This window comes from Nycticebus coucang, chromosome 16, assembly GCF_027406575.1.
Source record: "Nycticebus coucang isolate mNycCou1 chromosome 16, mNycCou1.pri, whole genome shotgun sequence".
NCBI lineage: Eukaryota > Metazoa > Chordata > Mammalia > Primates > Lorisidae > Nycticebus > Nycticebus coucang.
The window spans coordinates 91,945,706-91,968,972 of NC_069795.1; the positions used below are offsets into that span (position 1 = coordinate 91,945,706).

Here is a 23,267-nt window from a genome sequence, read left to right on the forward strand (position 1 = left end):
CTCTACTTCTTAATCCTTTAGGGGTCCTTGCAGAATTCTGAGGCTATAGTAGGAATTTCCTAAATTTAATTATCTCTTTCTTGACATTTCCCGTAGGTTCATATATTCTCTCCGTATGGTACTGTACACATCTTTCCAGCAAAAACCATAGCTAAAGCGTTTGGGTTTTGCATACAGTGGTTGGTTAATATTTCTTGAACAGATATGAATACGATGCCTCTGACAAAGGGTCTGATTGAGCAATGTAAACAGTACTCATCCTTTGAAGGAGTTTGCTGTGCAGCACATGGGCAGCATTGAATTCACGAAAAGTCAGTTCTTCAGGTGCCAGTGATCATGTGGGTTGTTCCTACTGAGAGCCTATCAGTGAGATGGTGAATAATTTCTTCATCACCTAATCTAAAGCCCTTTGTGCAGTACCTGACACTGTAGGTCGATTGTCGAGTTGAAATTTAATAAATGCAACAGGTAATTCAAGGATTTATCAGTCTTAACAACTTACCCCCATTAGCTCATTTAATCCTTATGACAACCATTTGAGAAAAAAGTATTATCACCATTTTACACACAATGTAACTGAAGTCCAGAGATATTTAAAAGTATTGTCCAGCTGCACAGCTAGAAAAGGACAGAGCAGGGATGAAAACTTCGTTTTCCTTATATCCTCAAAACCCAAATCCTACATCCTTTCATTATATCATACTGCTTTGCCTTTAGGAATTTCACTTTCTTGTATGATTCTCAGGGCCATTAATACACCTCCAAGTCTAGAGGGAAACCTCATACCGAACCTACATCTACCCAAACTCAGTAGAAGAGCCAGTTCAAGGAATGGCTCTTGAAAAAGCCTCTGATGTATTCAGTGAAGAATTTAACATGATTAGGGAAGAGATTTTTGATGTTAAAAAGGCAAGTAGATGAACACCCATTGATGTTGGTTTCAGTGAGAAATTTTTTTCTTTTTAAAAATTTTTTTTATTTTTTAAATTTTTGGAGGGGAAATTCTTTTCTTCACAACAGTTCTTTTAAATTTCATTGCCATAATTTTTCCTCATTTAGTCTTTTTTGGCTGATCTGAATTGTATCATAGTTAGATTTGTCCATCTGGTTTCCCCATAGAATTAAATACTGGGACAAAAATTTGCTTCCTACCCTTCACTGCCCCTCTCATTCCTAGAGAGAGTAGAGAATACTAATCTTATTTCTAAAATTATCTGCTTATTTTAAGGGAAAAAGCATACTCCCTAAAACTTCTAAAACTATATAGATATTTTTGGGGTGGTTTCAGAGCTGGAAAGAAACTTACACATTAGTGAAGCTGAGCGACTTGCTCAAGGTTAGAGTTAGCTAACCTCTTAGTTAAAGTGTGGACCTGACGTGGACCCTAGAGATCATCTAGTTCAACCCCTTCATTTTTCAGACGAGTTAACTTAACAAGTGCACACAATTCCAGCACCTTTCAAGGTAAATATCTACGATGTCATCCTACAATGACCTCGCTTCTGGTTGTAGAAATGACTGATGTTTTGTGTGCCTTTGTGTTAACTTATGGTAGACTTTTAAATATACCCACACCCCATAACTACAGTGGACGGAATCGAATGTTCAGCAGCTTTTTTGGAAGCCTCACCATGGAAACAAAGGTTTGGATTCTCTTAGGTTGGATTTCACTGTTCTTCCTCTCGAGCAGATAAATTGAGGCTCCTGCAGGCATGCGCTCTGTCAGATGAGACTTTAAATTTCAAAGTGAAAGATTCTTCTCGGCAGGATATTAAAGAGTGTTGGGGTGCACTATTAGTGAGGAATGCAGCCTGTCCCAATTCTCTTGGCTGAACCTTTGAAGACCACGACTGAGGGAAAAATCTTGTTCTGGGCCTCCTAGACTCTTGGATGCTCTAAAGAAATGTAATTGCTTTTTATAGCTGATAGACTCTTAGAAATTGCATCCAAAGAAAATATAGCCAAGCAACGATCACTAACGTAGAATAACGAAGGTATGAAAAAGTCAAAATACACATTTTTGAGCATAGTATTAGATATTTCTATGCCCAAACAAAAGACCTTAGAAATTTAGTTCCAGAGTGGAAAAACAAGTATCCGATGTACTCAATACTAATATGAAGCCAGTAGACAAACTAATACATGCCCGCCCAAGAGAAAAACTCAATTCAATTAAAATTGGGGGAAGGGAGAGAGGGATAAGAGGGGAGGCAGGAGGAGGAATGTGTGTGCTCCCACCTAATGGGCACAATGTAAGGGTCTATGGTGCACCCCCTGGGTACGGGACACAAATACAACAGGGACCTTACCTAACAAATGCAAACATTGTAACTTAATCATTTGTGCCTGCATATTAATCTGAAATTTAAAAAAGAAATTTAGTTCCACCTCTGGGAAGTAATTTTTGTTAAATAGATCGAGGCCCTGGCTTTGTTAGCTTAGAAAATGTGACAGTTGTTAGGTGGTCAGTCAGAGGGATGGGATTTGACAGTAAGGGGTTTCTTCCATCCTTATTTCCAAGCTGACACGACATGTTTAATGTGGATGGTGTTTGGTTTCGTTATGTTAACAGCATCTCCTTGTGCTCTCTGAGGTATTGCTCCAGTGCTTAGTAATTTAGTAACAGGTTGGAAATGGACTGGGGGTAAAATGAGATTCTGTTGCCATAGGGACAACTACGCACTTCTTAATTTTGAATTAGCATGGTAGCAGAAGGGACATTCTGCCCCAGGGAAAATAAAGTTAGAAGCTGTATTACACATACAAACTTGTTGAATGTTAAAGTCTCCCAGAGTCTGCCCTGAAAGTGCCAGCTGATCAGAGATTGATATTTTCTTATCCCTTCAACATGGGATATGATCATATTACACTTGTGCAAAAGAAAAATATGAATGTTTTCATGACAAAAACTATGTGATCATACTTTGTGCTGCTGTAAGATTTTTGGCTTATTTGAGATGCAAAGGAGTTTGTTTTCTAATCTTTGAAGGCATGCCATTAATTGTTGTTATCAATGTAAAAGGCTGAATGAATTCCTCAACACAAAACAGAACTCAAGATTTAATACTGGTTGTATAGAGACGGAGGCAAGATGGGTGACTATAACCAGCTTTCGGCAGAGGCTTCCATCCAGAGGAGAAATAATGGCCAGAAATAAGTCAATAAAATGGAAGATCAGGAATTGTGCTGAGAGAAAGGATCGATAGGTTCGTACCATCCCTACTGTGACAAGATGGGATTCCAAGGAAACAAATTTCAGGTACAAAACCAATCCAAAGTGGACGGGAATCCTTTCCTGCACCCTCCCCAACCCCCCCAGGAGAGCAGCTTGAAGCGAGTAGAGAACAGAGGACCTTTTGTTTCACTAAAGAGAAGAGACTGAGGGCTGGGACTCCCTCCACAGAGAGAAACTACTGCAAGCCCAGGCAGTCTCTTGCCTGGGCCAAAAGTTGATCTAAAATTCTCCCTACCTTCCTGAACTCCCAATCCCCCCTCCCCACACACATACCTCCTCTTCTGGCAGTCTGGAAGACTACCCCCTGCAAAATCTGCAGCATTGGCAGATTTTTGCTAGGGCAGGGCACCTCATGAGCTGTGGGACAGTTGTGCTGAAACTATAACTTTAATAGAGGCAAGGAGTGACAAGGGGAGAGAGACTTGTCCTGTGTTGGAAAGAGCATAGCTCAGGTCCTGCTACCCACCACTGGGGACTGCGGACCACTGGGTCCCAGCTTGGCAGCCTGTGGTGGGTGGCTTGGCTCCCTACTGAGCTCCCGTGACCAGCGGCCTGTGGCAGCAACTCCTGCCCAGCTCTGGTGACCCCTGCGGCCCACGGCCAGCTTCTTATGATTGCCCCTTGTGACCTGGTGACCTGTGGCCCATGGCCAGTGACTCCTGCCTGGATTCTGTGACCTGAAACCTGCGACCTGTGACTCATGCCTGGCCCCTGCAACCCCCAGCCCCTGTGACCCACAGCCCTCACTGGAAACTCCTGCCTGGCTTCTGCGACCTGGGGCCCCAGGCCAGTGACTCCACCCTTCGGCTCCCCACCCAGCTCCTGAAACTTACAGCCCACTGCCAGGGACTCCTACCCAGATCCTGTGACCCCTGAGGCCCCCAAGGCCAGAGACTCCACCCTCTGGCTTCCCACCCAGTTCCCATGACCCTTGCAGCTGGTGGTAATGCCCTGCAGCTCCCCAATGGCTCCTCTGACCTGCATACAGCAGTACCCCAGACCGGTGGCACCACCCCCAACAGTGGCAGCCCTACCTCTGATGGTGGTGGCAGCTCCCCAGTCCCTTCCACTGGTGCCAGCAGGACCTCCACTGCCTAGATGCTGATGACCTTTTGAACTTTCCCACCTCATCGGTGTTTGTGTCCACTGGGATAATTGATTTAGAACTCTTGACCTGGGCCAATCACCCAGGGACCCACCAAGGTTGTACCCTGATTGTGTTGTTGTGGGAGTGTGGGATTCTCCCCTTCCAGTTGTCGTCTGTCGGGGAGCGGGGTGTCTTAGTTGCTTATATATCTCCACAGCTGAGATTTCAGCCCAAAGCCACTGATTCACTAGGATTGGACAGAGACTAGCTGAATACTGGTCAATGCCATCTAGCCCCACCATACCAAGCAGGTGCCCAGAGTTTCAGGCTGTAGTTCTGAATGAGACCTTTGTAAAGCTCTAAGGAAAAAGCCACAATCACCAGTCCCAGTTCTTTGGTAAAGGACTGGTTAACTACAACTCCAGGAGCCCTCAATTCGATTTTACCTTTCCAGCTTCTCTAGCCAAATGGTGAAAAATAATCCTGGGGCAGAATCAGTGGAAAAACTCTGGCAACATGAATAATCAGAGTACGTCAACACCTCCAAGGAATGACAAAAGAGACAGAACAGAAGATCCCATTCATAAGCAAATGGCTGAGATGTCAGAAATTAAATTCAGAATTTAGATCACAAATAAGATAAACAGAATGGAGGTAAAGATGGAATTAGAAATTCAAGGAGCAAGTCAAAATTTCTCTCAAGAATTCAATGAATTCAAAGACAAAATCACCAAAGATTTTGACACATTGAGGCAAGAATTTGCAGCCCTCAAAGATCTGAGAAATACAGTAGAATCCCTCAGTAACAGAATGGAGAAGGCAGAAGAAAGGCTCTCTGACACTGAAGACAAAGATTTTGAATGCTCCCAAATGCTCAAAGAGGAAGAGAAGTGGAGAGCAAAAACCGATCATTCCCTGAGAAAATTGTGGGACCACTCCAAAAGAGCAAACATTCACCTCATAGGAATCCCTGAATGAGAAGAGGATGGTCTGAAAGGCACAGACACTCTACTCCAAGAGATAATTGAGGAGAACTTCCCATGCATGGCAAGAGATACTGAAATTCAGATAGCAGACAGTGTCAGAATCTCAGCACAACTCAACCCAAATAAAGCATCTTCTAAACGCATTGTAATTAACGTTGCCAAAGTTAATATGAAGGAGAAAATTCTGCAAGCAGCCAGACATAAGAAAATCATACCATACAAGGGGAAGAATATTAGAATGACTGTAGATCTTTCTGCTGAAACTTTTCAAGCCAGAAGAGTATAGTCATCAACCTTTAATCTCCTAAAACAAAACAACTTTCAGCCCGGGATCCTGTATCAAGCTAAATTGAGCTTCATATTGAAGAAATTTGCAATAACCAAACCAGCTCTTCAGGATATCCTCAGATCCATCTTCCATAATGACCAGCACAATTTCACCACCAAACTAAACTCACTCTGAAATTCTTGACCAAAATCCAATTTCCACAGTGGTGAAAAGATTCTAAATGTCCACTGGACTTTTGAAAAACTTGACACCCCAAATACTATCAGGATTATCAATACTCTCAATTAATGTGAACAGCATAAACTGTGAAGAGGCACAGGTTGGCTGACTGGATACAAAAACTCAGGCCAGATATCTGCTGCATATAAGCATCTCATCTTATGATTTAATAAAAAAAAAAAATCTCATCTTAACTTAAAGGATAAATATAGACTCAGGGTGAAGTGATGGGCATCTGTAATCCAGGCAAACAGAAATCAGAAAAAAAGCAGGGGTGGCAAATTTATTTGCAGATACATAGGATTTAAACCAACAAAAGTAAGGAAAGACAAGGATGGTCACTTCATATTTGTTAAGGGAAACACTCAACATGATGAGATGTCAATTATTAACATTTATGTGCCCAACCAGAATGCTCCTCAATTTATAAGGGAGACCCTAACAGTCATGAGCAATTTAATATCTTTTAGCACTATAGCAGTTGGAGATTTTTAACACTCCTCTGGCAGTGTTTGATAAATCTGCTAATAAGAAACTAAGCAAAGAAATTTTGGACTTAAACTTCACCATACAACAACTGAATTTAACAGACATCTACAGAACATTTCATCCTAACAAAACTGAATACACATTCTTCTCATCAGCCCATGGAACATCCTCCAAAATTGATCACATCTTAGGTCACAAGTCTAACCTCAGCAAATTTAGAAGTATAGAAATTATTCCTTGCATTTTCTTGGATCATCATGCAATAAAAGTTGAACTCACCAATAAAAGGTATCTGCATATTCATACGAAGACATGGAAACTAAATAACCTTATGCTGAATGCCAGCTGGGTCATAGATGAGATTAAGAAGGAAATTGCTGGGGGGCACCTGTGGTTCAGTGAGTAGGGCGCCAGCCCCGTATACCAAGGGTAGCGGGTTCAAACCCGGCCTCGGCCAAACTACAACCAAAAAATAGCCAGGCGTTGTGGCGGGCGACTGTAGTCCCAGCTGCTCGGGAGGCTGAGGCAAGAGAATCGCATAAGCCCAAAAGCTTGGAGGTTGCTGTGAGCCGTGTGATGTCATGGCACTCTACTGAGGGCGGTAAAGTGAGACTCTGTCTCTGCAAAAAAGAAAAAAAAAAAAAGAAGGAAATTGCCAAATTTTTGGAACAAAAAAATAACGAAGACAAGAATTATCAGAACCTGTGGGATACTGCAAATGCAGTCGTAAGAGGGAAATTTATAGTATTGCAAGCCTTCCTCAAAGAGAGGAATTCAATAACTTAATGGGACATCTTAAGCAACTGGAAAAGGAAGAACATTCCAACCCCAAACCCAGCAGAAGAAAATAAATAACTAAAATCAGAGCAGAATTAAATGAAATAAAAAACAAAAGAATTATTCAAAAGATCAATAACCAAAAGGTTGGTTTTCTGAAAAATTCAACAAAATTAATAAACCTTTGGTGAACCTAACCAAAAATAGAAAAATAAAATCCATAGTATCATCAATCAGAAACGACAAAGGCGAAATAAAAATAGACACCTCAGAAATTAAAAAAATCCTTAGTGAGTACTACGAAAAACTTTATTCTCTGATATATGAAAATCTGAAAGAAATTGACCAATACTTGGAAGCACGCCGACCTATATCAAGTACTGAAATAGAATCAACTATACGAAATCTCCCAAAAAAGAAGAGTCCAAGACTAGATGGCTTCACATCAGAATTCTACCAAACCTTTAAAGAGGAACTAGTACCTATATTCCTTAACCTTTTCCAAAACATCAAAAAAGAAGGAATACTTCCCAACACTTTCTATGAAGCAAATATCACCCTAATCCCCAAACCAGGAAAAGACCTAACAAGAAAACAAAACTATAGACCAATATCTTTAATGAACATACATGCAAAAATATTCAATAAGATCCTAGCAAACAGAATCCAGCAACACATCAAAAGAATTATACACCATGACCAAGTGAGTTTTGTCCCAGGGTCTCAAGGTTGGTCTTGAGTGGGTTTTATCCCAGGGTCTCAAGGTTGGTCTCATATTCATAAATCTATAAATATAATACATCACATAAGCAAACTAAAAAACAAAGACCATATGATTCTCTAAATAGATACAGAAAAAGCTTTTGACAATATCCTTTCATGATCAGAACACCTAAGAAAATAGGTATACAGGAACACAGTAAGTAAAGCAAGCAGACAGTTCTTAGAATGGGAGAAGATATTTGCAGATTATGTTTCCGACAAAGGTTTAATAACCAGAATCCACAGAGAACTCAAATGTATTAGCAAGAAAAGAACAAGTGATCCCATCTCAGAGTGGACAAGGGACTTGAAGGGAAACTTCTCTGAAGAAGACAGGTGCATGGCCTACAGACATATGAAAAATGCTCATCATCCTTAATAATCAGAGAAATGCAAATCAAAACTACTTTAAGATATCATCTAACTCCAGTAAGATTAGCCCACATCACAAAATCCCAAAACCAGAGATGTGGGCGTGGATGTGGAGAAAAGGAACACTTCTATACTGCTGGTGGGAATGCAAACTAATACGTTCCTTTTGGAAAGATATTTGGAGAACATTTAGGGGTCTAAAAATAGACCTGCCATTCGATCCTACAATTTCTCTACTAGGTATATATCCAGAAGACAAAAAAATCACATTATGACAAAGATATTTGTACCAGAATGTTTATTGCAGCCCAATTCATAATTGCTAAATCATAGAAGAAGCCCAAGTGCCCATTGACCCATGAATGGATTAGTAAATTGTGGTATATGTATGCCATGGAATATTATGCAGCCTTAAAGAAAGATGGAGACTTTACTCTTTCATGTTTACATGGATGGAGCTGGAACATATTCTTTTTAACAAAGTGTCTCAAGAATGGAAGAAAAAGTATCCCATGTACTCAGTCCTACTATGAAACCAATTTATAGCTTTCATATGAAACCTATAACCCAATTATAGCCCAAGAATATGTGGAAAGGAGAGAGTGGGGAGGGGATGGGGGAGGATAACTGGTGGGACCACACCTACGGTGCCTCTTACAAGAGTACATGTGAAATTTACTAACTGTAAAATATAAATGTCTTAACACAATAACTAAGAAAATGCTGTGAAGGCTATGTTAACCAGTTTCATGAAAACATTTCAAATTGTATATAAAACCAGCACATTGTACCCCATGATTGCATTAATGTACACAGCTATGATTTAATTAAAATAAAAAAAAGAAAATAGGTATAGAAGGGACTTTTCTTAAACTGATAGAGGCAATCTATAGCAAACCCACAGCCAATATCATATTGAATGGAGTAAAATTGAAAACATTTCCACTCAAATCAGGAACCAGGAAAGGTTGCCCATTGTCTCCACTGCTTTTTAACAATGTAATGGAAGTCTTAGCCATTGCAATCAGGCAAGAGAAAGTGATCAAGAGTATACAAACAGGGTCAGAGGAGATCAAACTTTCACTCTTAGCAGATCATATGATTTTATACCTGTAAAACCCCAGGGACTCAAACACAAAACTCTTAGAAGTGATCAAGGAATACAGGATACAAAATCAATACTCACAAATCAGTAGCTTTTATACATACCAATAATAGGGAAGCTGAAAAAACAGTCAAGGATTCTATTTCCTTTACAGTTGTGCCAAAGAAGATGAAATATTTGGGAATTTACCTAACAAAGGACGTGAAAGATCTCTATAAAGAGAATTATGAAACTCTGAGTAAAGAAATAGCTGAAGATGTTAACAAATGGAAAAACATACCATACTCATGGCTAGGAAGAATCAACTTGTTAAAATGTCCATATTACCCAAAGCAATTTAAAAATTTAATGCAATCCCTATCAAAGCACCACTGTCATACTTTAAAGATCTGGAAAAAAATAGTACTTTGTTTTATATGGAACCAGAAAAAAACCTCAAATAGCCAAGACATTACTCAGAAATAAAAAAAAATCAGGAGGAATCATGCTACCATACTTCAAACTATACTATAAATCAATAGTGATCAAAATAGCATGGTATTGGCACAAAAATAGAGAGGTAGATGTATGGAACAGAATTGAGAACCAGAGATGAACCCAGACACTTATCATCATTTGGTCTTTGATAAGCCTATCAAAAATATAAATTGGGGAAAGATTCCCTATTTAACAAATGCTGCTGGGAGAATTGGCTGACAACTTGTAGAAGACTGAAACTGGACCCACACCTTTCACCATTAACAAAAATTAACTGTCACTGGATAAAAGATTTAAACTTAAGAGATGAAACTGTAAAGATTCTTGGAGAGAGTGCAGGAGAAACACTTGAAGAAATTGACCTGGGAGAATACTTTATGAGGAGGACCCCCTGGGGAATTGAAGCAACACCAAAAATACATTACTGGGATCTGATCAAACTAAAAAACTTCTGCACAGCCAAGAACACAGTAAGTAAAGCAAGCAGACAGCCCTCAGAATGGGAGAGGATATTTGCAGGTTATACTTCTGACACAGGTTTGATAACCAGAAATCCACAGAGAACTCAAACTTATTAATAAGAAAAGAACAAGTAATCCTATTTCATTGTGGGCAAGGGACTTGAACAGAAGCTTCTCTGAAGATGATAGGTGCATGGCCTACAGACACATGAAAAAATGCTCATCATCTTTAATCATCAGAGAAATGCAAATCAAAACCACTTTGAGATATCTAACTCCCGTAAGAGTGGCTCACATAACAAAACCCCAAAACTACAGATGTTGGCGTGGATGTGGAAAGGGAACACTTCTGCACTGACAGTGGGAGTTCAAGCTAATACGTCCCTCTTGGAAAAAAGTATGGAGAATACTCAGGGATCTAAAAGTAGACCTGCCATTTGATCCTGCAATTCCTCTACTAGGTGTATATCCAAAAGACCAAAAATCACTTTATAACAAAGATATTTGCACCAGATTGTTCATTGCAGCTCAACTCATAATAGCCAAGTTATGGAAGAAGCCCATGTGTCCATCGACCCAAGAATGAATTAACAAATTGTGGTATATGTATACCATGGAATATTATGCAGCCTTAAAAAAGACGAGACTTTACCTCTTTTATATTTACATGGATGGAGCTGGAACATATCCTACTTAGTAAAGTATCTCGAGAATGGAAGAAAAGATATCCAATGTACTCAGTACTATTATGAAACCAATTGACAATCACTCACACTTTCATATGAAGAATAGATCACAACTATGGCCCAAGATGAGGGAGGGCTGAGGGGGGATGGGAGGGGAGGGGGGAGATCAGATCTAGGGAGGGTGAATGGTGGGATCACACCAATGGTACATAATGCAAGGGTACATGTTGGCTCTATTAGTATAGAGTATACATGTCTTAACACAATAATTAAATAAATGAGATGAAGTATATATTAACCAGTGTGATGTAAGTGTTCCTAATTCTGTATGAAGTCAGCACATTGTACCCTGTAAATGCATTAATGTATACGTGATCTATGTGTTTATGATTTAATACAAAAATAAAATCAATAAAACCCCGATTAAAAAAATACTGTTTGCATAATTTAACCTTTATCCCATTTTACTGCTTTATATTAATCTTAAATCACATCAATGTTTATGCCTCACCAAATCACTTTAAGAAAGAGGTGCCCTACAAATGTCTGGAACAGCTGCCAGATGACAGGTAGATGTATAGAATAGAATTGAGAACCAGAGATGAACCCAGACACTTCGTATCTGGGTCACACACACACGTATGTATACATATGTATGTGTGTATATGTGCCATGTGTATGAGAACCTTTGGAATATATTCACAGTTGTGATTTCCATATACCTCTGGCCATTAAAAATGTGATTCGGCCAACAAAATTCACATAGAACACTAGAATAATCACTGCAGTCTCTTTTACTAATATAGCAAGTGTATGATATCATTTAGATCTTAGAAATGAAGATATTACTTACTTCCTCTTTTGATTGTATCTTTGCCTTTGACTATGTACACATTTCAATTAAAAAATGAAACTTTGCTTAATATCTACACTGAATGAGGAATAGTTAGAAACCTCACATAGCAAGTTACTTAATTAACAGTTTTTCCTCAGTGCTAATGATTTCTTGGAATTTGTAGTTTCTTGGGTAAAATATTTGTAATATAAGCGTTTAATATTTTCAGGAATTTATGGACACTGGAACACTGGAAGACACAGATTTTATTTTAAAATTTGATGAAAGTGCAGCATTTGGCCACAATTTGTGAAAGGTGACAAATATCACAGATTTTATTTTCTGGGACACTAAGTGATTTATTTGAGTAAGAGAAGTAAGGGATGATAATCTATATGATATGTAGCTTTTAAAATTAGAGATTCTTTTGCACTAGCAAGTCTTACTTTTAAATTCAAATGTTTTCTGAAAGAGTTAGTTAGTTATACCCTTGTGTACATTTCTTTAATTAGGTCAGTCAGATTGAGCATTTTGAACGGAGAGGAGAGGAAGGAGATGTTTTGAGGCCATGGAAACTAGGTAAAGGGACAGAATGGTCAAAGATAATAATGGTGAGAACTCAGCCACAAGGGACCAGCCTCCGGCCCCTTCCCTACACTCCTCTCTGTGGCCTCTTCCCAACTCCTCTCTCCTTTTATTAAGAAAAATTTCAGACTGCTCTACACTTAGATAGCTCTACAAACTCTTTTCTGGGGATGCAAATATGCCAGAGAGTATACCAAAGAGTTCACTCCTAGGTACGAAATGTTCTTAGGAAATAAAGAATAAAAGCAGTATCCTCCACCGCTCCCTCTACCATCACCTTCATTTTTAAAGAGCTGTGATGAGAGCCAACAGCGAGCCTTAGAAGACTAACTGGAGGACAGCTCCTGAACTCTCTAGTTGTTTATACTCACTTAGAAATCAGTTCAATCATTCAGTCTCTTTGCTCAAAGGTTTGTGGGCCCTTTTGTGCATGGCTGGTTCACTCAGCCTCTTGCTGAAAGCATTCAAGAAGCTAATAGGTCACTTGCTGGAAATATCTGAAAGAAGGTGTAAGCACTTTTGGGTTGCATTGGTTTAGGTTCCTTCCGAGGTCTGTAGCAATATGAGGATCTAGGAGAAGGATGGCAAATGAGTTTCAACACAGTGCTCCTTTGATCAGTTAATATCTGCGTAACACCCTTGGTTGAAAAGAATTCTGAGACCAGTGTTCACGCTCTTGGAGAGAAATGTTCATAATGAATTAGTTCATAGCTACTTTTCTTTTTTTTTTTTTTTTGTAGAGACAGAGTCTCACTGTACCGCCCTCCGGTAGAGTGCCGTGGCATCACACGGCTCACAGCAACCTCTAACTCTTGGGCTTAGGCGATTCTCTTGCCTCAGCCTCCCAAGCAGCTGGGACTACAGGCGCCCGCCACAACACCCGGCTATTTTTTTGTTGCAGTTTGGCCGGGGCTGGGTTTGAACCCGCCACCCTCAGCATATGGGGCCGGCGCCCTACTCACTGAGCCACAGGCGCCGCCCCATAGCTACTTTTCTATAAAAGAGCATTAGTGTGTATAGCTGTTGTGCTAATACAGTTGTGTTTTCCATCTCTATTCTAGAAAATTCAATGAGATGTTGGTTCTGATGTGCATTTCAGATCAGAAACTGTTCCCATAATTTTCTGTTCTTGTCCAATGACTAAATCTTGAATGTATCCAGGTTTGGGGCATGACAAACTGTTGGGCTAAAGAGAGAAAAAGAGCGTACATTTCAAAATAAGGTGCATTCTCAGAAAATAACTCAGCACATTTGTGGATAATATCTCTCAAATAAAGAGTAATGCTTTAAAATGTAGACATTTAGATTGGTGTGAGATAATTTGCTGCTATAGCTGTAATTAAAAGTGACAAGACAGTTGATGTGTGATCTTACAAGGTGATGCAGTAATAAAACCTAAATGTACAACCCTCCATTTAAAACATGACCTGTTGGATGTAGGACGGGTATTAAATCAGTCTTAAGAAATTATTGCCTAAGTTCACGCCTTCTCTTTGTCAACCACAGGATTCCCCATCAAGAGGTATAGAGTGAGACACTCGATGTGTGTGATTTATATGATTTGCTGTTTGCCTCTGTGTGAAAGGCTGTCAAAAGGGATGTGGCTTTTCATCTGACAGTACTCAGCTGTTGGCATTTTGGCATTGTCCCTGCTGAGAAACAAAGATAGGAGATTTAAGGTATTTCTGAAGAATTTTAAATAATTGCTAGAATCAATCTGAGTTCTGTAAAAACCTGTACATATCTTGGGAGTGAAAACAAAGGATTGTTTATATGGATGATCCCTTGCCAAATTTGGCATGTGAAAGCTTATAAGAATTTGCTTACATACCTTAATAGAGTGACTTAATGCCTTAAGAATATAACTCCTTCAAATGCCTCAAATTTCAAGAGGGTTTTACTACTCATGTTTTCTTTTAAGAATGGATGCATTTGGAACAATATAGGTGGGCAAATGATTCTTTAAGCATTATTCTTGGCACCAAAGGGGAATTAAAATACAAGTTTACAGACTGTGTATGCTAATATATCAACAAAGCTAGAAAGCAGTAAGATCAGGGGCGATATTTTCTTCCATAGCGAACAATTGTGATAAGAATGCATTTCTCTAAATAGGATGGGCATGTTGCTTTCGTCTAATTAATCTTGACAAACAGAGGTGAATTAAAAATGTTTAGGGAGATCTTACTCCCAGAGTGAGATGAAGTCAGCCCAGTTATCCAAGTAGTCAGGGACAAAGTTATGAATGAACAAGTGACTTAACAGGCATTTTTCATTATGTTATGCAATGTGCTTTCCATATGTGATACATTCCTCCCAGACTTTAGCAATAAGATAGTATTTGCCTTTTCAAATAAACTACATACCTTCTTTTATAAGACAATTAGACTTTGAATTTCCCTTGTTGAATTGACTGCCAGGAATCTCAGGGCTATATTTAGTACTCAGTATCAGAAACAATATTGTTTTATCTTCCTGACAAAATAATGCCCTTTTTCTTAGATGATATCTGTTCTACCTCAAAGTAATTGCTACCTTTTAAGCGCTACAAAATGGTAAGTCACCTCAAATCCTTTGTAAGGATATAAAATAAAAACTCTAAGAGTTGTTGAAATAATGTCTTATATATTTTGAACTTAAGACCTAAAGGAAAATCTAGAAATTTGGGCTATTAGGATTGTGCAAATAGTTGTAAAACTGAACTTAAATCGGGGAAAAGTTGTGGAAAAGTGTAAGTTTATGGAAAAGCTGAGTTCATACTTACTCTTCAGGTATATAAAGGCGCTGTTGGCATCTCCGCCTTTACACGTGATGGATCGCCATCCTGCCACCATGGACCTCATGGCTGTGCATGTTCTACTGGTAAGACAGCATCTTAGATGACTTTCCTCAAATGCTGACTCTTCCCTTGCTGATAGATGCTTTCTAATCCCCTCTATATTTATTTTTCACCACTATTCCATTATCACTGTCATACTAATTTTATCTGTTTTTTTGAGACAGAGTTCCGCTTTGTCACCTTAGGTAGAGTGCCGTGGCATCATCATAGCTCATAGCAACCAACTCTTGGGCTCAGGTGATTCTCTTACCTCAGCTCCAGAGTAGATGGGACTACAGGCATCTGCCACAACATCTGGCTATTTTTTAGAGACAAGGTCTCCCTCTTACTCAGGCTGGTTTCAGACGCCTGGGCTCAGGCAGTCCACTTGCTTTGGCCTCCCAGAGTGCTGGGATTATAGGGGTGAGCCACCATGCCCGGCCTTGTTATTTATCTGTGTTCATCTTCTCTCCCCCTCATCTCCTAGACCATTGCTTCCTTATCTTGCCTTACATGTTAGAATTGCCAAGGGAATGTACAAATACCACAGACATTCTGATGTGATTAAAGTATGGCCTCAGCATCACAATTTTTGAAATCTACCTATTTGATTCTACCCAAAGTCACAGTTAAAAAGATTAAGCCACTGTCTTTAGTAAATTAAGATTATAGGAAATTGCTGTGAGCTGTGATGCCACAGCACTCTGCCCAGGGTGACAGCTTGAGGCTCTGTCTCAAAAAAAAATAAAAAATAAAAAATAAAAAACAGCTGGGCACTGTGGCAGGTGCCTGTAGTCCCAGCTACTTGGGAGGCTGAGATAAGAGAATTGTTTGAACCCAAGAGTTTGAGGTTGCTGTGAGCTATGATGCCACAGCACTCTATGAGGGCAACACAATAAGACTCTGTTGTTAAAAAAAAATAAAAAATAATACATTAAGATTATACTTATTCATCTTCTTCTGCTCTAAGAATAGTGCCTTACACCTAGGAGGTATTTAAAAAATATTTGTTGATACATCTGGTGGGGCAGCTATTGAGAAGTCTTTCATTCTGTCAATCTGATAATCTGTAGATTATAATAATGCAGGAAGATACTCCGGGGCTCTCTAATAAGACCATTGTCAAAAAAAGATTTTTAAAAATCAAATAATTGAGCACAGTGGCTCATGCCTATAAACCTAGGAGTCTGGGAGGCTAAAGCAGGTGGATCACTTGAGCTCAGGAGTTCAAGACCAGGCTGAGCAAGAGCAAGACCTCTGTCTCTACTAAAAATAAAAAAAGTAGCTGGTATGGGCAGGCACCTATAGTCCCAGCCACTCGGCAGACCGAGGTAGGAGGATCAGTTAAGCCCAGGAGGTTGTGGTTACTGTGAGATATGATGATGCCACAGCACTCAACCAAAGGTGACAGAGTGAGAGTCGGCCTCAAAACAAACAAACAAACAAACAAACATGCGGCTCAGCACCCACAGCACAGTGGTTAGGACACTAGCCACATACACCATGACTGGTGGGTTCAAACCTGGCCCAGGCCTGCTAAACAACAATGACAACTGCAACAAAAAATAGCCAGGCATATGGCGGGCGCCTGTAGTCCCAGCTACTCGGGAGGCTGAGACAAGAGAATTGCATAAGCCCAAGAGTTTGCTGTGAGCTGTGATGCCACAGTACTTTACCAAGGGCGATATAGTGAGACTCTGTCTCAAAAACAAACAAACAAACAAATAAAAACAGAAAACAGGGCGGCGCCTGTAGCTCAAGGAGTAGGGCGCCGGTCCCATATGCTGGAGGTGGCGGGTTCAAACCCAGCCCCGGCCAAAAACCAAAAAAAAAAAAAACAGAAAACGATCAAATGCCATACGGGAATAGCAGAGGGTTATCCTTGCCCCCCAGGCTCCTTCTCTCTCTCTCTCTCTTTCTCTCCAAGGCATATTATTATTTTTTTTTTTTTACAATTTTGGCCAGGGCCAGGTTTGAACCCGCCACCTCTGGTATAAGGGGCCAGTGCCCTACTCTTTGAGTCACAGGCATCACCCATCTCCAAGTCATTTTTATTAAGTCTGTCTTTATAACTTATATATTTTCTTCTGCCTCCCTACAGTGTTTAAATTAGAAGCTTGTCCACCAGCAAGATGTTTTCAAAAGTAACAGCTATGAACAAAATAGTTTTCAGAGAAAGAAACACAGATGGTATTTATTATTCATGGTCTTATCTGTCTACAATCTCTCTTTCTTCCCTTTTCTACTTTCAATTCCCGAAATTCAATGATTTTAGCAATCCAATAACATAGTCCGTCTCTTTGTGATACCTCCTGATAAATTAGAAATGCTTTATTTCTGTGTCTACTTTTAATACAAACATTTCCCAAAAAACATATCAATATAGGTAGGTTATGTGCTACCTGTATGTGGTAAAAAAGGGGCACAGTACTTTTAGTCTTCCTCCTTATATATTACCACATATTGAAACTTTGCCTGGTGATTTCAAACAAAACCACAGTAAGTTATTTTAGGGTAATCTTGCCAAATGAAAACAAAAGCTTATATTCCCGGTTTCTCTTTTTGCAGTTGTGTGCGATATTAATGTTTACACAGTTATGTCTCTTTTCCTGTTACTATCTTCAGACATGTAATTGTAAAATAAAAACAACCTATGGGTGAATATTTAAAGCGATTGATATCATCAACTCAAACCTATATTTTTAAACAAGTGTTTTCAGCGGTTGGGTCTTCACAGCAGGGTTCCGTTCCACAGTGACTTCCTTCTTTCTACTCCCAGAGGCTTGAGTTATGTGCCCAGTGTGAGCCAATATACTTACAAAGGCAAGACACTACCCTTCTCTCCACGCCCCCCGTTTTTCTTCTTCTTCTTGTTTGCAATAAATGAAAAGTCTGAGACTTTTAGCTTCCAAAGAAGCTAGTGATTCAAAAGGATAATGTTTGGTAGGCCTAGAGTTAAGCTTAGAAAGGTACAGCATAGGGAGAGTACTAAATCTCATCTAACATCAGAAGAGAGGCTGGGAAAGTAGCAACCTTGAGTGGCAGTTCTTAAAGTTTGGTAAGGCTTTTTCCTATCTATGGAGTGGAGAACCAAATCCCTGTATAGAGAGAGTGATTCCATTTTAGGAAGTGAAAGCATGGGGATGACAAGTGGGTTAGAAGCATGGCTTAGAGCAGTGGTCTCAAAGTGTTTCCTAGCCCAGCACCTGCAGGTTAAAAATGTTAAGTTCTCAGAGCACCAACCAGACCTCCTGAACCAGAAGGTGGGGGAGTAAACTACTAATCTGTGTGTTCACAATTTCTCCAGGAGATTCTGTTGCATACTGAATTTTGAGACTAGAGGCAGGAAGACTTGATCTGAAGTATTTTCAATTCAGGAGTTATATCTAAATCCCTCTGCACCCGGCACATAGGAAGTTCTCAGTAAGTACTCGTTAAATAAATTAAAAACTAGCACAGAAAAAAAGTATATGAACCAAGAAAGACTTTAGTTCCATTTGCAATTAAGTCAAAAATACAATTGCCTCTTGATGAATACAATGTTATGAATACTTTATGAAATTTTGCCTTATTTGACAGTTTTCTTCTTCATCTTTTCTAGTAGTTGCTCACGGCAAAGTCAAACTCTGTGAATGAAAGATGAGATTTGGTAACTCATTCTTGTTTCTACAGAAGGCCTAAGTACATCTGCACCTGAGAGAGAGCTGGTGATCAACAAGGTGGCAGCAGGGTGCCAGGGAATGGTGACCCAAGCTCCAAGGCCATCAGAGAATATGACCTTAGGGACCAGGCGCAGTCCAGAATGGAGGCAGAGTCTAGGTGGTTAAGAAGAGGAAGAAGGGCTGTGTATTATTACTGAAGCTCCATTGAAATTGTTTTTGAGGAAATTCCAACAGTGAAGCAGAAAGAACAGTGATGTAATCATTAAAGTCTTTGATTGTTATAGGGAAATGTTCGCTGAGAAAGAGAAGAATTCTGTCCGTGAGGGGTGGGCTCCTCCGTATCTGCTCTGTGGCAGTCATTGTGCTGAGACTTTACAAGTTCAGTCCTTACTACCTCACCATATGATGTTAGCATACCTTTCAGAATCTGAAGCCAGACGCAATAATTTGCCCAAAGTTACACAGCCACGAAATGGAATGGAAACTGCCAGCCAACTCCAAGGCCCACATTTCATCTCCTTTTATTAAATAAGATACATGAGATTGTAATTTTAGGAACTGTACTGAAATTCTTATAAGGTATACTTTTTTTACCAAAACACTGAAGATAGATTATATGAACCGTGTAAATTGATAGTTTAAATAAAGTACTTTAGACTTGAATATAAACTTTTTGATCAGAAATGCCATCTCATACTGGAGGGCAGGATGCTCGGGAGAAATGGAATTAGCTGCTGCATTTTAGCTCACAGCAGCATTAGAAGGAATAGAACTTTCTGCCCCTCTCATTTGGTCTTTCTGTGCCAGATGTTTTAAAATATATTTGTGTGTATTTAAATAGAAACTGTTTCTGTCAGTGCCATAAAAGCAATATGTCTCTCTTCCCAACCCCATGCTTGATGTGTATTTATTGTAAGCTCTGAAGTGTCCTAAGTTATGCAAGGGACATCCAATCATACTTCTGTAAAGAATGAGGTCTCAGAATTTTAACACTTCACCTTCCTCTGCCAACATGAATGTTACTTGTCAGACTACTTGGCAATTCAATCAAGGCAGTCTTGGAGCCAAGAGACTTGATTTGAACTGGGCCTTGATTGGTTAGAACCCCAGGATCTTAAAATTTTCTTTGATATTAATTTTTCTTTCTTGCTTTTTTTTTTTTGACGCAGATCTTAACTCTCTTGCCCCAGAGTGTTGTGTCATCATAGCTCACAGCAACTTCAAACTCTTGGGTTCAGGTGATTCTCTTGCCTTAGCTTCCTGAGTAGCTAGGACTACAGGCGCTCATCACAATCTGTGGCTAGTTTTTTCTACTTCTAGTAGATATGGGTCTTGTTTTAGCTCATGCTGGTCTGAAACTCCTGAACTCAAGCAGTCCACCCACTTTGACATCCCAGAGTGCTAGGATTACAGACATGAGCCACCACGTGGACCATTAATCTTCATTTCAAGTCCAATTGGAATTATAATATTGACCTGGAATTACCTCTTCTGGGAGTGGTGGTGGCAAGGAATGACTCAATTGTTTAATTCTGTGAAATCATTATAACAATTCATTTTAGCTCCTTAAAGGAAAGATACAACAAAGTTAAATACATTATTTTCATAGATTATCCTACAGATGCACACTGTAGTTCTAAACACTAAGACTTTGAGTAAAATGAGGTGAAGACTAAGAAACTACCCTTACACAAATTTTTTTTTAAAATACCATAATCACTATTTTACCTTTTTTTTTTTTTTTGTAGAGACAGAGTTTCACTTTATTGCCCTCGGTAGAGTGCCGTGGCATCAAACAGCTCACAGCAACCTCCAACTCCTGGGCTGAGGCGATTCTCTTGCCTCAGCCTCCCGAGTAGCTGGGACTACAGGCGCCCGCCACAACGCCCGGCTATTTTTTTTTGTTGCAGTTTTGGCAGGGGCTGGGTTTGAACCCGCCACCCTCGGCATATGGGGCCGGAGCCCTGCTCACTGAGCCACAGGCGCCGCCCTATTTTACCTTTTCTATGGTTTAATTCTTATTCCTCACTTTTAATAACCATTCATTCCTATGAGAACAGCTTGAATAATGTTTGGTGCCTTAGCAGATGCGCATTGGGGTTGCACAGAAAGAAGTGGGAGGTTCCAGAGCAACACCCAAACTCCCCAGGAAGTACTCCTGCTTTTGTTTCCTTAAGTCCTAGAAGTACATGCAATGAAGGACAGGAGACAATAAAATCGGGGTTGAAATTCAGCCAATACACCCCGGTACAGCTGTGTATAAGAATATTGAAATACTGCTCTAATGGTTGATAAACAGCCCCCACCCCCAAACACACACACACTGTCCCAGTCTCCTTGATGCCAACGCTGGGGCTCATGACTCTCCTGCATCAAAATAGGGGCTTCCAGGACCCTGCAATGGTGTATGTTCTGACTGGGTGGGCTCATGACTTGTAGGTGTTAAATATTTTTAATATCTCCTTCTGAACCCACACAGAAGATTAGAAGATCAACCACATTAGTTGCACAGAAACTCTTGATAAATTCGTTTTGTCTTCACTGACATGTGTAAATCTTAGGTCTTAATATCTGCTGCTGCTACTTCTATATTGCTTTAGGAATTTAATACCAATGTGAGTAGAGGCAGGGGAGAGAGAGAGAGAGAGAAAAAAAAAAAAAAAAAACAGAGAGGGAGGGAGAAGAGAGCCAGTAAGAAATACTAGGAAATAAGTTTGAAGGCCAACAGGCCCACCTTGGGATGAGTTTGGCCATAGTCAATTTTATTGAACATCTTGAAGCATTTAAAACAAAACAATGTCCTGTGGAACCCAGATGCATATAGCCAGGTGCTTTCCTCTTAATATTTAAACCCATTTTATGGAAGATTTAATCCATATGTTAAATCATTGACTTCAAAAGGCATTTCTTGAGAGGCTAATCGAAATGATGAAAAACGGGCCTAAAGATTATGTTCAAAGATGTTATTTATGGGTGGGGGATGGGTCTGAGGAGGGAGATGGAGAAACTTGGGGAGTTTCATGAAGTTGTTTAAGTATGCGAAGTGTTCTAGAACGCCAGAGAACTCTCAAAATTTCATAATCATAGAATCTTTTTTCATTTCCAAAAGAGCATGTTTTTGAGACAGTGTATAATATAGCTATTTGTTCTCTTGAACACATCTCAGGGAAGAAAAAGAAGTTAGGAAAATGAGCCCATTGTTTTTCAAAATTAGTGACAAACTTCAAAATAATTCCAAACAAACCTCAAATAAAACATTTTCCCCCTACTGTGAATCCCATTTAAACTGTTTGGGTCAGTCTGTTTTAATGAGTCGCATTCACGCTGACACATCCACACACTTCAGACAAAGACGACTGTACCTCTAAACCCATTTAAAAATGATGGATGACTGTCAGCTCTGTGAAAGCCGCGCGTGCAGTGGCTTGATAGCCAGGATGAAAGCAATCTACAGGCGCAAGTCTGTTTCTTTTGGCAACGGAAGGAGTTGCTAATGGATTCATCATTTTCTGTTAAGCATGAATGTCAAACAAAAAAACATTTAGGGCTCTATTCAACTGAATTTCCGGCTCGACACTTGCCAGCCACGGAGGCCCTGTGACTTGGAATCTGCACAGTCAAGCCTGATGCTCTGTTTCCAAAGTTCCGTGGGGCCAGTGGCACGGAACTTGGCGCTCTGCCGAGGGTTCCTCCTCCTCGCCCCCCCTCTTCCTCCCCATTTCTCCCATCCACCAGCCGTGCTCCCTAAATGAACGCGGTCTATGGAGTGGGGCTACTGGCCAACTCTTATGACACCAGCTGACTCCACCTCAGAACCCCAATAGAAGGCCGCTCAGACTGCACGAGAAGGGGTGGCAGGGTGAAGAATTCTTAGGGCCAGATGCTGGGGCCTGGAAACTTACTGGTTGGAGTGGGCACTGCATGCTTCCTGTTTTGGAGTCATAAATATGTGGCATGCAACATGTCCCATACTCTTTCTACAAACAGCAACAACAACAACAACAAAATAAACATGCAAATGATACAAGTTAAAATGCCTGGGCTCCAGAAATGCTAAGTTATTCTCCGAATAGAGTGGCACTGGGGGAATGTTCTGGCCTGCAGACACAGCTCTTTTTCTATCCTTGACCAAGATGAGATCCCTGTGTCTGGGAGAAGGGCTTTTCCCACAGAGCATGTGGTCAACAGAGGGAGAAACAGGCTGGGCCTAAAGAGATCAGCAGCATCCACCCTGGCAGTGGAGAGGGGACTGTGTCCAGACCCTGGGCTCTCATGGGCCAGGCCAGCACCAGCTCCACCAACAACAGTGTGGTCTCGAACAAGTCTCTTACCTCATCAATGCCTCAGTTTCCTCACTTGGTTGTTTTCGGGGATTAAATGAAATCATATGAGATTGGGAGTATACTATGCAAATATATTATG

General features: G+C 40.2%; 1 long non-coding RNA gene across 1 annotated transcript in view; it reads left to right on the forward strand.

Moving 5' to 3' along the window:
• The window catches only part of LOC128567955 (uncharacterized), a 44,669-nt gene extending 25,022 nt beyond the window's left edge, over nt 1-19,647 (forward strand). Inside the window, exons 2-3 of the long non-coding RNA XR_008374962.1 lie at nt 15,137-15,227; nt 18,856-19,647. This is a non-coding gene — a long non-coding RNA (uncharacterized LOC128567955). The remainder of the gene's footprint in view (nt 1-15,136; nt 15,228-18,855) is intronic.
• The last annotated feature ends 3,620 nt before the right edge of the window (nt 19,648-23,267 follow it).